The sequence below is a fragment of the Hetaerina americana genome, unplaced genomic scaffold (genome assembly GCF_022747635.1).
Source record: "Hetaerina americana unplaced genomic scaffold, ioHetAmer1.1.p SCAF_12, whole genome shotgun sequence".
Taxonomy (NCBI): domain Eukaryota; kingdom Metazoa; phylum Arthropoda; class Insecta; order Odonata; family Calopterygidae; genus Hetaerina; species Hetaerina americana.
In genome coordinates, this window is record NW_027286292.1 from 3091930 (window position 1) to 3098620 (window position 6691).

Here is a 6691-nt window from a genome sequence, read left to right on the forward strand (position 1 = left end):
CCGGATTAACATACCACCGCGGCAAAGAGATCGTCAGAGGTCTTTTCTCTCTTAAACCACGGTTTAATCTTTAAAATTTTCTCTAATATTAATCCTCAAAGGCCAAGAAGTCTAAATTTCGATATTTTTAAAATGATTTTTAATGGAAGTGCCATGAGAAACGAAGTCTAACAAATTGATGCATACTATTCTCATGCATATATAGATATCCCAGTGATAAAGAACTGTAAAAACACGAATTCCAAAGTATAATAAAAATGTTTTCCATAATTATTTCCATTGATAAGAAATTAACTCCATGAAATCCTGTGAAGAATGACTGAATTGGTGCACAAGGATCTCAAGGGTAAACATATAGGGAGTCTAAACAGGAACTGAAGGCCGGGAGAAAAGGTTATCCTGACGTTAATGCCAATCCCATCTTCATGATGGTGCAGGTAAGGATTTATACGTCCGTGGTGTGAATGGTGATGCAAAGATGAAAGCCCTATGAAGAAGGAGGATCTGGGTCGACGGAGGAGAGTGGAGGGCTGTGTGTGCGCTTATGTACGTGTGTCCTACCCCCGAGGTGGGAAAGGTGGTAGAGGCCCCCGGGGATCGAGAGGACCGCGGGGGAAATGAGTTTGATGCTGAGATTTTCGGATCCTTAGTGATGGGGGACATAGAAGAGAAAGGAGGTTTAAAAGGGATTTGTGGAAAATGGAAAGGCCTGGTGAAGGTTTTAGAGGTGTTTGGAGGTGCTGAGGAGGGTTTGAGGATATGAGAGATAGGTATGAGAAGGGGTGGACCCTTGATGGAATATATATATATATATATATATATATATATACATATATATATATATATATAATTATATGCATATATATTCATTAGCATTCTGAAAATGATAGTCTGCCCGTCAAAATGTGAAAGATATGCGTGAGTATCCTTGCATTGTGTTTCTGTGTTTAGTTGAATTTTGAATCAGAGTTTGTGTGTGCTTCTGTATATATTAATGTACACAAACCATAAATTTCCTTGAGATTTCTCCTGTGTTCTCCGGAATGGGAATTCCATATCATTTCACTCAATCACATTTCGTCGAGCATCTAAGGGGGATGGACCATATCAGTTACTTTGTTCGGGGCACATTTCACCTTGAGGAAAGGAGATGAACAGTGGACACGCTGGAGCAGTTAGAAGTTAGAAGTAATGAGAGAATACAATACCGGGTATTTGGGTATCGAAAATATATTTGCACGGTACCTCTTTTGGAAGTTTCCTGGTCCATCAAAAAATGCATTCGTAACCTCTTTGCTTGTCCTCCCTTTCATGATCCCTTCCTACACAATGTCTCGTCCCCTTCACCATCAACCATTGTACCAAACCACAACTCCCCCCATCGCGGCCGCCTCTTAACCGATACTTGTCCCTTTCTCCACTCCTCGCCTAAAATTCCCTTCCATAGCCCACCTCTTCTAGTGAGAGCATACCTGTATAACGTATTCTATACCCCGGTTATGTATGAAATTTTATGCGAGATTGTGTCACCAATGTGTCGAAACCGTTAGAGGTGACTAGAATATTACATAAGTAGGCATCAAACTCAAGAAGGGATGAATAAAAGTAATCAAGTTTTGTTTATTCAGAGGCAATATGTCGTGCATATCCTTCAGTTTAGTTTAATTCCAAGATGATCTCATTAAATGTTTCTTAAACCTATCACAAGTCTACAAAATAATACGACCAAAAAACTAAAATAAAAAGATAATCGTAATAAACTGACTGTATTCCACTAAAATAGACTTGACATTTTTTTGGAAGAGTTATCTTCATTCATCATATAAGTTCAGTGGAAGTCATTGGCACGTTTTAGACATTTATATATTAGGCAGATATTTAAATTTGACACTATGCATTGTATGCTTTTCCTCTGGGTAACATACCTGCTTCAAGCCTAATGCGATTATGTTGACGTAAAAGAAATGGAAATTTTGATTTGTTTCAGTAAAACTGATTGAAATGTCTTCGGTAAGCATGATAAAATGATCAAGTTCAAGCAATGTAATTCAAGAATATTCTGATGACACCTCTAAAAGTGAAGCATATGAAAGGAACCATGCTATTTTTGTAAATAAAAATGGCGTAAATTTATCAACAAATTAGTTTTGTTAATGCTTAAAACAATTTACTGAACCGAGAGGAAATCCATTTATCAGGATAAATGAATAATATAGTATGCTACCTTGGTGAGAATTTTACCACGACATTGTTTCTGGTGTTAAATAATACTGAAGTAATCATGAGTGTATAGTGATGACGTTAAACAACAAATGATTTTAACAATTATTTAATGTTTGGCGAAACAACTTACGTCCGATAGATTTTTATCCTATAAATAACAAATATTTTGTTACGATTTTACTGCCCCATCTCAAGCCCTGAAGGGTTACGTGAACAAGGGGTAACTAATGCCTTATCCAGATCCAAGCTTAGAGACTATTGAAAAAACAGAAAATAACAACCAAGGAGCCATTGGTAAGTATTTACAAGTTACACCTCCGCATAGGCTATAATCTCTACGAGGGTGGAATGGCGTATGCGTTCTGGTATTGTAAGCTTTACCAGAAGGAAATTTTATAATTGTTCCCGGTACAAAGGTTGTCTGCACATTTGAACGGTAACTCAGCATAAAGATGTTAGCCTTCTTCAACAAAAAATGTTGTGAAATCTGCCTGCGCATGCATTGGAAAGTATTCGCCAAAACTTCTGCTTTTTTGTACACTCAACTTTTTTTGACAAAAGGTTCAGTGAGCCATGCAAGGGATTGTGAGAAAAATGAAAAACATTGAGTATCGAACTGCCATTAAATATTAATTTTTAAAGACAATAGGCCTGCGGAAATCAAAGATGAATTGGACGGGGACTCTGCAGTACAATTTACGACCAGGTTCTTTTTTCCGCTGAGTTTAAATGTATCTGTAGAAGATGGGCTGATGATGAGCGTTCGGGACGGTCAAAAACTGCGATAACCAACGATAACATTGAAAAAGTTATCCAAATGGTACTGGACGACCGTCGGTGCATATGGTTCTCGAGATTGCAGTCAATGGCCATATCAAAAGGACACATTTATCACATATTGACAGAGGAATTGGACAGGGGTACGTAAGCTATCCACGCTTTGGGTGCCACGTTAGCTCACATCGGATCAAAAGCGCATTGGAATGAACATTTCCAACGCCCTTTGGAGTGGTTTAAGCGAAGCGAGACAATTTTTTTTACGGCTATTCATAACTGTAGATGAAACTTGCATCTACCACTACACTCCTGAGACAAAATAACTGTCAGTCAAATAGTACGTATAGTCGCGCAATGCTTTCTTGATATTGTTATGCTATTTTACGATAATCGATTTACACAATTCCGTGACTATCCCAAAAAACAGTCGCTATCATCTTCCCGTAGTATAATAACATCAAAAGAGTATTACGCATAATTACTTGACGAGCTGAAGGCAGAAATTGCAAAAAGGTGACCACATTTGAATAAGAAGAAAGTGCTTTTTAATGAGGACAACGCACCTGCCCACACTTCAGCTGTCTCCATGGCTGAAATTCAATAAATACACGTAAATATACATCGGACAGTCTTCTTATTCCACCAATCTGCCCCACAGCAAAGGTTTCCTGTTTTCTAACCTTAATTTTCTTTTGAGGACCGAGATTTTCATCGTACAAGGAAGATATGGCCTACGGAAACGCCTATTTGTGGAAAAATACATCAACCATTAGTTGGAAGGGTTGAAAAAGTTGGAGCTTCTCTGGGCAAAGTGTTCCGGCTTGGAAGGAGACTCTATTGAAAAAAATAAATTCAAAGGAAAACTGTCTCGTTTACTTGTTGGGACTCCCCGAGTATCGATACTACCGCGCTGATCCATGGAAAATTTCTGTGCAGAGATCCGAACCTTCGGTCCACTCAGAGGCAACGTCAGAAACATCTGCACATAAAATATCACACAGATTCACAAAATAGCAATTTTTTGACGACCTGGTGTTCCATTCTTCAATATCTTTTTCAATCGTGGGTTCCTCTTAAAGGTCTATTTTTCCTTCTTACCTTATCTCAAACCCTTTCAGATTAATTGGACTACCGAAATCTTGTGGAGGAGTAGTTCACTGATTCAAGGGGGCGTTAAACGCATGTTATGAACATCCGCTATAGGGAGATGGGAGACATTTTTATTGAAAATCTGTGTTGAAAGTTTTTTGCGAAAATTTCACGGTTTTCTAAGATGTGAGACTAAGCGGTAACATACTCGGCAGCGGTGCCACTGATTCGTAACCTAGGGATAATTAGGGTTTAGATTTCCGTCCATGAACTGAGATGACTAACCGTTTTCAAGCAGTACAAGAAATTAGTAGCGTAGTGTCATCGTCCCCTGTAAATAGTGGGAGGAAGTAAGCTTGATTGTCTGAGGCTGGGAATGGGTTGGGGAGGGACATAATGAGTTCTGTTTGGCTTGGGACAGCGGGTTCAAAAGGTGGATCGAGCCATCCTTCGATACCGTAGCAGGGCGGGGTCCGTGACTTAGAGGAGGAGGTGAGTGGACTCGCCCCCATGTCCCTTCTCCCGTGTCCCCCACTCTCAACATGAGAATAGTCACAGGGTAGGAGCCAGACGTAAGGCCCACAGGGTTTGTTCCTCAGTGAGTTGGCTGCAAATGTGTTTGATTTCAGCCATTGAGTGATGCTAAGAGACTAAAAAATTCATTGAGGAAGACAACAGGGAACCACCTCAATTGCCTATCTTACGAACTTGCGATGAATACTGCAATATTGCGGCGACGTTGAGACTTGTGAAATTATAAAGTATACAGCGAGAGATGAGAAAAAGTAATGGGGACATATTAGGACTGTGAGACGTAACATTGAGGGATAGTGGGAACTAAAGCAATAGTTTCAGAGTCATTAATACGCAGCGGACGGAAATAGAGCCTGCGATGGGTGGTTAACAAGGAACAGGAGACTGTTAGAAATGAAGAAGTAAAAATTATACGGACGAACTTGATCATTATTCAGATCAGTATAGAAACAAGTAATCCAACTGAGGAAGAAATTGACATTTTATACGATCTCTTCGAGGAATAAACGCGGACATTTCAAGAGTTAACGTAGTGAAGGAGGATTGAGATGTAGTGGTGTCCGTCGGCAGAGATGGTAGGTGAATAGGTTTAATGCAGTTAGGAACAAATCACTATCGTGGGTAGCGCGCAAATGAGTTTAAAAGAGAAAAGGTTTTATCATAGCGACTACATAAACCCTTTTTTTATACACCACCAAAGGCGTAGTTATACATTAAATATACGAGGGAACTGAGATATAAGATACACTAAAAACGTTAATATTTGGCTAGCCATAAATTTAGGAAGACAATGATTAATTCGTACTGCTTCCGGGGAGCGGATGCTGTTTTAGACCGCGATTCAGTACTACTGAAATATAACGTCAGATTCAAAAGAATAAAACAGGCAATAAGCTTATTAAAAGAAAGGAAAAGCAGAACGCAATGGAAAAATATACGATGAGGACAAGAAGTAGCCAGAAATCATACGGTAGAACATATGAAAGATGGAAACATTCCTAAAGAGTGATACCGAAATCCAAAAACAAAGGTATAGGAGCATTAAATACGAGAAGAACAAAAAACGATAGATTACTGACGAGAAAATGATACACTGAAGCAAAATGAATAGGGCGAAGTAATTGTGACGTAAGGCTCATTTCAGGCATATGGCAAATTTACCAAGGAAGGGTAAAAAGGTCAGGCTGTGCAATTAACTGAAAGCACTATTAGGTAGAACCATAAGAAGGGAAAATCCGCGCACTCTATTAAAGATACGATGGTAAAATTATTAAATGAACTAAGGAAGATTTGAGAGAGATTTAACTGATACAATGGGGATCTAATTGGTAAATGTATGAGACCAGCAGGCTTAGATATAGGGAAAGAAGTAGAAGGGGATATACCATGTCCAAGCATATTTCATTAAAAGATAGAAATGTCAAATATGAAATAGAACTCAAAGAAAGCCTTAAGTTTGGATAACGACCGGGAGAGAGTATATGGGAGTTAAATAAAACATGGAAGGAGTTATGAGAATGAAGAATGGAAGAACTTGTGTTTAGTAGTGGGTAAGATCAGTATCAATTCCCATCCCGGGAAAGGGGAAGGCATTCGTATGAGAGGATCATGGAATAATAAGCTTCTTTTTAAGTATTTAAAGAGGTACTTGGGATATTTCATAATAGGATGAAGAGGAATACACGTGATTACTTAGGTTAAGATCAGTTTAGGTCCAGGAAGTTTGAGGCATGCGTGATGCTATAGCAGTAATGATTTCAATAACAGAAAAGAGCACAGGCTACGATCAGTGTATATTTGTTTGTTTCTAAGATTTTTAGGAAGCTTTCGATTTAGTAAATTGTGTGGAATTAATGAAAACATTGCGGAAAACAGGCGTAGATTGGAAGGATAGGAGAATTATTCTCATCCTGTGCATGTCTCAGACTGCTCAGGTGCGAGTGGCGACAGGGCGAGGAAAATGCTCTAAGTAGTAGGGATGTAATAAGAAAAATTGCGTTTGGCATAGAAGATTTCAAACGGACGGAAGTGATGACAAGGTCGCTGGGCAAGGATGTTAGCAAAAATG